This window comes from Triticum aestivum, chromosome 1B (genome assembly GCF_018294505.1).
Source record: "Triticum aestivum cultivar Chinese Spring chromosome 1B, IWGSC CS RefSeq v2.1, whole genome shotgun sequence".
Classification (NCBI taxonomy): domain Eukaryota; kingdom Viridiplantae; phylum Streptophyta; class Magnoliopsida; order Poales; family Poaceae; genus Triticum; species Triticum aestivum.
Window position 1 is genome coordinate 170,281,249 of NC_057795.1, and position 9,598 is coordinate 170,290,846.

The 9,598-nt window shown below is 43.7% G+C and overlaps 1 long non-coding RNA gene across 3 annotated transcripts; it reads left to right on the plus strand.

The window, feature by feature from the left end:
- The first annotated feature begins 1,481 nt into the window (after positions 1–1,481).
- LOC123114133 (uncharacterized) lies at positions 1,482–4,880 on the plus strand. 3 transcript variants are annotated; one of them, XR_006456423.1, is made up of 2 exons: positions 1,482–1,826; positions 2,113–4,880. It is a non-coding gene; the product is annotated as an uncharacterized lncRNA (long non-coding RNA). The 3 variants fall into 3 exon arrangements; XR_006456425.1 differs by having other exon boundaries at positions 1,482–1,679; XR_006456424.1 differs by having other exon boundaries at positions 1,482–1,670.
- The last annotated feature ends 4,718 nt before the right edge of the window (positions 4,881–9,598 follow it).

The window sequence follows — 9,598 nt, forward strand, 5'->3', positions numbered from 1 at the left end:
AACACTACTTTGATGTAAGGCAAGCGCAGAATAGAAGAATGGTATATATACAAAAAAAACAGTATTTCATATTCACACGTACGATAGAACGATGGAATATGTATGAAAATAATAATAAACGGAAGGCATTTAAAACAAAACAGAAACTAGCCAACTCGCTCCCAGCAAAAGCTCCTTCGATTTCGCTCTTCGTTGGCCCTTCGATCGAGTTGTTTCTGGTCAACTCTCTCTTTTGACCATCCGATCGGTGCCTGGTCGCTGCCTCCTGTTTTCACCGCGTGGTTGTTTTTCGTACGTCCATGACCGGTGGGCTCGTGTACCCGCGTTATTGGCTGGGTGAATCGCTGGAGGGAGAATGAGCCTGTCCTCGCGCCGCGCGTTCGATCTGTTGCTCGCGTCGTGTGTCCTTGAAAGCCATGGAGGGTGGTTGACCGATGATTGCGTACCCGGTTGGGCGTTCTCCTTGCAATGACAGGAGGCCCCATCTGCTCCTGGCCCCGCTCGTTGGCTGCCGAGGCTGGGTTCCTCACGGGATGGGTTGGGCGGGCGGGCGGTCCTGTGTCGTGCGTCCCGAAGGGCCTGCAGAGGGTGGGCAGGATTCGCTGGTCTTGCGCGGCATGGACCGGCCCGTGCGTGCCGGTCGCGTGCATGCTCGATGCTGCGCGTGGCTAATTTGAGAGCGCTGCTTACATGGTGGGTTGCTTCGCTGCGGGAGGGCCTGGTTTCCTTCTGGTCCCACGCGTTGGGGTCTGTCTCTGGCTTGTTTAGTGTGCACTTGGCGATTCGTGTTTGGATTGGCTCGGGCTGGCTGAGGCCATACCTCTGTTGCGTGTGGCGAGCGGGTGTCCGCCCTGCCCATGCCGCGTCGCGTCTTGCGTCCTGCTGGTCGTTTTCTTTTTCTTCCGGTCGTTCGTTACCGGTGTTTTCTGTTCCACCCTCTGTTCGGTGGCCCTTGCCCGCCTCTGGCCCCATGTGTAAGCGGTGTGTGCCTCGTGCCGGCCCCGTCTGCGTTTCAAACGAGCGGCCTCCTGGTGGTTTGACCCATCGGCCGTTCGTACGCGCCCTGTTCGGGTAGTTGGCTGGTTTCGTTTGGCTGATCCACCCGCGTGCCGCCGTTCGTCTCCCCGCGTGAGCGCGTTCCGGGATGGGACCCACTCGTCTTTTTTTTTTGAGAAAAAAGGGACCCGCTCATCTGTGGCATTGCGTTGTCTCCGTGGGCGTGGCCTCTGTGGTGGCCTGTTACTGTGGATGACGCGCGGGGGGCCGGCTGACGTGCGTGCACTGCACTGTGGGCGTGAGGCGTACGGGGCTGTGCTCGGGCTTGGGCGAGGCCTGTGCGGATTGGGCACTCTCTCTGACGGTGGGCTCCGGTCCCCACGTGGTCCATGTGTCGGTGTTTGTTTCGTGGGTGTTTATCCAGCTTTGAGGGTGATGGTCTGATTCCCCCATGTGTCGGCCGCTGCTGGCAGGGCCTCCTTTTCTCTTCGTTTCCCCCCCATTCCTTCTTTCTTTGCCTCTCACTTGTTCCCGCCACTCCATCCGCTTGGTGTCACCCCGGCTTCCGCACTGCCGCGACCTCTTCGAGTCGCTTCGCTTCGTGCCCTTCTACCGTGCTGCGCTGCGGTCTGTAGCCATGGCCGTCTTTTGCTTCATGCGTGCTGCTGGTTGAGGTCTTTCCTGTTTGTCCTCTCCTCTTTTTTTCCTTCCGTTCTTCGTGCGGTTTGCTTATTGCATCCGCTTGCGGTTTGTCCGTCCATGTGCAGTTTGCTTCATTTTGTTGTTGGCTCCTTCGTAGGGGCTTCGGTCATTCTGTCCTTCCTATCCACGTAAGTTCTGCTTCTCCCGTAGGTGTGTGTCTGTGAGGTATTTGAGGAAATGTGAATGTACGCCTGCTGCTCGATGAAATGTTTGTGTGATACCGTCTGTTTTAGCAATTTTACTTTCCGTTGGTTCCATGTCCTGTATGAGCATGATGATGTCTGGCCTCTCTTTATATAGTGTTTTGTGTCCTGGATTAAAGTTAGTTTGAATGTATATTGTTGCATGTATACTCTGTTCTTTGTTATGGTGCTTGTTGCTGATGACTTGTTCGTTTGCTTCTGTGATGAGAAGGGAACGTCCCATGGTCTGCATTGACGGGAGGAGGGGAACATCAGCCTCGCCAGGCGCCAGGTGCCATGCCGCACCACGCCGCATGGTGGCCGTCTGGCCGAGATGTGGCCGCCCCATGCTCTGTTCCGATGGCCTCCTCTGCTCGATGGTCGCCGCTGGTTGAGGTTTGTCCTTCTCTGGTTCTCATGTTCTTCGCCGCTGCTTTGGATTTGTCGTCCTAATTTCGCATGTTTGCCTTTGTTTCGTTCATGCGCGGTTTGGTACGGTTTCCTGTTGTCGCCTACGTCGAGCCTTGGGTCCGTCCCTCCTTCGCATTGAGGTTAGTCCACTCCTCTTGTGCTTGCCTATGGAATGTTTGATGAAATGCGTGTGTGCTGACGCTTGTTCTACGGTTCAACCTACTTCTCCTGTCGCTGGCACTTCTTCTTCTCGTCCATCCTGCTGCTTACCCAACGTGCTTCTGCTTGCTGCCTAGGGTAAATAGGCCGCTCTGTTGCTTCTGTGACCGGCAAGTGTTCATTGCATGCCCGTGTGTCATTGCGCTCCGACCGCTTGATTTCTGTGTATTTTGCAGGTTGTACGATTTCTTCTGTCGCTGTGTCGTTCGACTCGTCAAGGTTTTCTTCTTTCCTTTCTACTACATGTGTGCGTGTTTTACTTTCAGTATCTTCTACGTCATGGTGTCTACCTTAGTGATCTTTTAAATATTTGTATGTCGTGTTGATCGTTTAAAAGTTTCGGATATGGTCAGAGGTTGTGTGTTGTTCGTTCTTGTGCTACTTATATTTTGTGTATGCGTGCGAGCAGGATGTGTACGCTGTTTCTGTTGTTATACCTTCTTTGGAGGTCGTGGTAGCTCGATGCGCTTTGCGCCGCTTTCATATTTGTGTGTGGTCGCAGAGGATGGCTCTGTTCTTCCTGGTGTAGAACTCGAGCTCCTAGTGGGACAGTTCTGGCCCTATGGAGAAGCTTGATGAAGAAGCCGAGGCGCAGCTACTTTCAACCCTCATGCTATATACCCATAGATACACATGTCTCCCACTTTTGGTTTTGTCTCACGCACGAGGCGAGTTCCGGTGGTAAAGCTGAAACTTCATCGCCTACTGTTGGAGAAAAGGATGATAACAATGACCAAGCTCAGATGATAACAATGACCTGGGAATTCTTTTGTGTACACTCATGGTACTCTGAATAATTGCTGCAGAATGAAGTGGCGAGCATAAAAGAAATGCCGAGCCAGTTTCCCTCAAATGCAGTGTATTGTTACACTGACTCTGAGGATAGACAACAGTCTACTGAGGTTGGTTATTGCAATTAAAAGGTTTTACTATATATCTTACTTCCTTAGGCTTGGTTTGTCTAACGCATGCTCTTGGTTAATCTTGATCATTCCGTGAGTTAGATCAAGTAACAACAAACTAAATTGTAGTTTCTGTTGCTATGACCTGGGCAATGAACAATAGATATAGTTTGCCTCATTTCTAATGTTCCCTGTAAACACTGTTGTGAATGGAACAGCTTGAATTGATCACTGCTTAAATATGCACTGGAATTCCTTTTTTTAGATATAATTTCCTACTCCCTCCGTTCGGAAATACTTGTCGCAGAGATGGATATATCTAGACGTATTTAAGTTCTAGATACATTTATTTTTATCTATTTCCCCAACAAGTATTTCCGGACGGAGGGAGTACAATACATTTGTTGCTTCATAGAATGTCAGATGGTTGCCTTCAGTAATGTCGGCTATTTATAGTGGGCGTCTTGCTATGCCTATTTTTTGCTGTAGCAGCCTAGCAGGCATGGTTTAACCATAGGCTTCCGGTTATTCTATGTTTTGGATGTCAAATAAATAGGACATTTTAGGCTATGCCTAACATTCTTTTCATACTCTGCAAATTAATAGACCATTTAAAAACCACATGCTACTCCACCAATGGTGAAAATCCCCTACAGAATGATGTTGGATGTCCTTTTAGAATCTTTGGGCCTGCCAGAGGCTGAGTATCGAACCAAAGTATGCGTATGCGAGGGTGGTTCGAAGTTACGAAGAACCCCATTTTCGTTCAGATATGCACGCCTTTTTGCAATCCGGAGTCTTTGCATTTAGGTTTATATTATTGATTCAGGTTTAGTTGTTTAGATCAAAACTGTAATCTTGCATGTAGATTGGGCAGATTATTTCTCACTTCGAGGACTCTGTTTTGTTCATCGGAAAGTTTTTTCCAGTGCCCCGAGAACTTTGCTCTGATGTTCTTCCCAAAATGAATTGAAATTACTACGATTCATGCAAGTTACTTGGCAAAGAAAATTGTTCTGTGCATAGTGGATACATGTACTATTTGGATAGTGGATACATGTATTGATTGTAGATTCTTTTACTTATCTGAGGCAAGTATTCTATTTTATCAATCTATCATTCAGATGTGGCTAGGTTTTTCTGTTATCCGAAAACACACATTATATTGCCTTTGTTTTTACAGAAAGATGTAGATGTTGAGAAGTATATTATTTTGATTGCTGAGTCGGTTTATTGTGTAACTTTGGGTTTTGTCTTTTGTGTGGATACATTTGTAAAGAAGTGACATGGCTTATATTAAATTTTGTCATTGTATAGGGAGTAAAGGTGGGAGAACAAATGAGTTGTTGAAGTCCGATGAGATTATATAGCAGATTGACTCTTTGTAGTGCTCGTTCAGATGTAGGCCAGGCAGTATACTGCCTTTGTTTTTTTACATCAAGGTGTAAATGTTAAGAAGTATATTATTCTTATTGTCTTTACCGCATGTGTATGCTCGTAACTAAAACAACTAATACATGTTTTTGTACAATGCGCACATGGATTCAAAAAGATAGATGTATTTTCAGCGGCATGATTTTGAATGGGGCTTTGTGCTACCAAATTAGAATGTGTATATACATCTCATTATAGACAATAAAATACTGTAGATTCATACTAAAGGGGATTAGATTTGTTACATAGATTTTGTTTCATATAAAATACTATGCTACCAAATTTAAAGGTGTATGTACATCCATTGTAGACAACAAGTCCTCGTTTTCCCCAACTAAGAGAGATTAAATTTGTTGTCATATATGCTTGCCCGTAACAAAATCAACTAAATCATGGATTTCTTTCATCGCTAACATGGAATCAACAGGTCTCTGCGCCACGGGTTTTGCAGCGTGATAACCATATTTTCAATATAGCGATAACCATATTTTCAATATAGCATGGTTTAACACATGAGCTTTCTACTACCAATATCGAATAGGTCCTTGCAAAATGAAACTATCTTCATCGATAACATGGTTTTATCGGGTCTCTGCGCCATTTGGCGCAACGGGTCAACTAGTTTCAACAAAATAAGAAGAAAGGAAAGTTAGGCACCATATGAACATGCAACCAATATCACTCTATCAGGTAAAAAGTGTCTCGTTGTAAGTGCCATTTCAAGAAATTAGAAGCAGTACAAGCTAGAAGACAATGCAAGATGCAACCTACATCACAGTCCCAAGTTAAATGTGTCTTATGGGTAAGTGATCGTTGCAGGTATAAGTTGTAAGCTACGCAGATACAATTCAACATATTCAGAAGCAATACAAACTAGACATCATACGGAAAACGCAACCACATATAACAGTTCCAAGTAAGAGCAAGCACCTGTGATGGTGGAGTAGGGGAGATGCGCTCATCATGTACACGTATGTCTAGAAACAGGAACACGTGTCATATTCACAGGCATTATGTGTAAAGTAAGCAGATGCAATTCAAGTTAGAAGCGATACAAGCTAGACATCATACGCAACATGCAACTACATATAATAGTGCCAAGTTAGAGCAAGCACCTGTGATGGTGGAGTAGGGGAGATATGCTCATCATCTATACAGCTACATTGACTGTCCAGCCTTGTGTTGTCTTGCGAATCTTGTTGGGAGGATGGCGGAGTAGAATCTGTAGAGACCCCCTGTTTGAGTTGCTCCGAAGAACCACCATCATCCACTGCCGGACTAATTTCCTTCAGCTGTAATGATTTTGTATTGTGAAGTCAAACCGATAAGAAAAAGGAATAAAATTCGCTCTTCAGACTCATTCATGCATGATACTGACGAACACTACTCGGATGAAAGGCAAACACATGATGTGAGGATATAATATGTATGAAAAACATGATGGCATGACATATTCACACCTATGATGTGGTAACTAAGCAGAAGGCATTTCAACAAATTAGAAGCACTGCAAGCTAGACACCATATGAAAGATGCAACCAATATCACTCTGCCAAGTTCAAACTGTATGGCGTTTCAACAAATTAGAAGCAGTACATGCTAGAAATCATATGCAAGACACAACCAATATCACAATGGCGACTTAAAGGTGCCTTATCATAAGTGACTGATGCGGGATATGCAAGAACAGTAGTCTGATGTAGAAACAGGAACACATGTCATATTCACAGGCATTATGTGTAAAGTAAGCAGATGCAATTAAACAAAGTTAGAAGCAATACAAGCTAGACATCATACGCAACATGCAACTACATATAATAGTGCCAAGTTAGAGCAAACACCTGTGATGGTGGAGTAGGGGAGATGTGCTCATCATCTACACAACTACGTTGACTGTCTAGCCTTGCGTTGTCTTGCGAATCTTGTTGGGAGGATGGCGGAGTAGAATCTGTAGAGAACCTCCATTTCAGTTGGTCGGAAGGACCACCATCATCCAATGCCTTGCCAATTTCCTTCAGCTTTATTGATTTTGCATTGTGAGGTCATACCGACAAGGAAAATAAATATAATTCGCTCTTCAGAACTCATTTATGCATGATACTGACGAACACTACTCTGATGAAAGGCAAAGTCATGATACAAGGATGGAATATGTACGAAAAAATGGACGGCTTGACATATTCACACCTATGATGTGGTAACTAAGTAGAAGGCACTTCAACAAATTAGAAGCACCGCAAACTAGACACCATATGGAAGGTGCAATCAATATCACTCTACCAAGTTAAAACTGTCTCGTCAAAGGTGGCGTTCATCAAACTAGAAGCAATACATGCTAGAAATCATATTCAAGACGCAAACCAATATCACACTGCCAACTTAAAGGTGTCCCATCATAAGTGACTGATGCAGGATACACAAGAAGAGTAGTTTCATGTAAGAACATGGTGTGATAGACACATATAGTATGTACCAAAAACATGAAAGCGTGTTATATTCACACGTATCATGTGCAAGCTAAGTAGATGCAGTTTACACTAATTAGGAGCAATACAAGCTAGACACCATATGCAACATGCAACCAGATATCACACTGCCAAGTTAAAGCAAGCACCTTGGATGGTGGAGTAGGGGAGTAGAGACTTGGACCTTGTAATGCACTATCAATACAAGTAGAATCGGTATAGATGCTCCGTTTATGTTGTTGTAGAGGACCACCATCATCGCCCTCCTTACTCTTTAACTTCCTCTTTCTTGATTTTGCCTTGTCAAGTCAAACCCACAAGAAAAAGGAATAAAATTTTCTCTTCAGAACTCATTGATGCATGATACTGACGAACACTACTTTCATGTAAGGCAGCCGCATGATAGGAGGATGGAATATGTATGAAAAACAGGACGGCGTGACATTGACATGTATGATGTATAAAGTGTAAACTATGCACAAGATGCTTGAACTTGTTAGAATCAATGCAAGCTAGAAACCATATGAAAGATGAAACCAATGTCACTCTGCCAAATTAAAAGGGTGCCCTAACAAATGTATTTGACCAAATTAGAAGCAATACATGGAAACATGCTAGAAATAATATGTAATATGCAACGAATAAAGGTAACTCATCGTAAGTGATTGATGCAGGATACAGAAGAGAGGTAGTTTCATGTAAGAACAAGGTTAACACATAGATGTAGTGTGTACCAAAAATAGGAAGGCATGTCATATTCACAGGTATAGTGTGTAAACTAAGCAGATGCAATTTACCCTAATTAGAAGCATTACAAGCTAGACACCGTATGCAACATGCAACCACATATCACACTGCGAAGTTAGAGCAAGCACATGTAATGGTGGTGTAGGGGAAGTGCGGTCTTCAAGTACAGAGATACGTTCAGTATCTTCATTTAGGCTTGCTGTTTCTTGAGAATCATGTGGAGAGGATGAAATTGCATTCTTTATAAGAGTAGTGCGTCTCATATTAACCCACGCGCGTGACTGTCTCATCATAAGCGATAGATGCAGGATACACAAGAACAATAGTTTGATGTAAGAACATGGTGTGATAGGCAGATGTAGTATGTACCAAAAACAGGAAGGCGTGTCATATTCACATGTATAATGTGTAAGCTAAGGAGATGCAGTTTAACAAATCGGGAGCAATACAAGCTAGGCACCATATGCAACATGCAACCAGATATCACACTGCCATGTTAGAGAAAGCACCTTGGGTTGTGGAGTAGGGGAGATGAGATTTGGAACAAGCACTGCAGTACGAATAGCAGGAGAATCTGTAGAGATCATCTGTTTCGGTTGCTCTAGAGGACCACCATCGTTCCGTGCCTTCGTCTTTTCAGATTTTTCCTTGTCAAGTAAACACACAAGAAAAAGGAATGAAATTCGCACTTCCAAATTCTTTGATGCATGATACTGACGAACACAACTTTTATGTATGGCAACCACATTGTAGGAGGATGGAATATGTATGAAAAACGCTAAGCAGAATGCATTTCAACAAATTGGAAGCAATGCAATCGAGACACCATATGAAAGATCCAACCAAAATCACTCTACCAAGTTAGATGTGTCTCATTATAAGTGGCACTTCAACAGATTAGAAGCAATACATGTTCGAAATGATATGCAAGATGCAACCAATATTACACTGTTAACTTGAAGGTGTATCATCAGAAGTGATTGATGAGGGATACACAAGAAAAGTAGTTTGATGTAAGAACATGGTTAATAGAAAGACGTAGTATATACCAAAAATAGGAAGGCATGTCATATTCACAGGTATAATATGTTAACTAAGCAGATGCAGTTTACCCTAATTAGAAGCATTACAAGGTAGACACCATATGCAACATGCAACCACATATCACACTCCCAAGTAAGAGCAAGCACCTGCGATGGTGGTGTGGGGGAATTGCGATCATCAACTACAGAGCTACGTTGACTATCTTCAGTTAGCCTTGTTGTTTCTTGAGAATCATGTGGGGAGGATGACACTGCACTCTTTAAACGAGTAGGGCGTCTCACAGTAACCCACTGGGGTGACTGTCTCATCATAAGTGATTGACGAGGGATACAAAAGAGCATTAGTTTGATGTACGAACATGGTTAATAGATATATGTAGTATGTATCAAAAACATGAAGGCATGTCATTATCAAAGGTATAATGTGTAAACTAAGCAGATGCAATTTAACCAAATTGGAAGCAATACAAGCTAGCCACCATATGCAACATGCAACC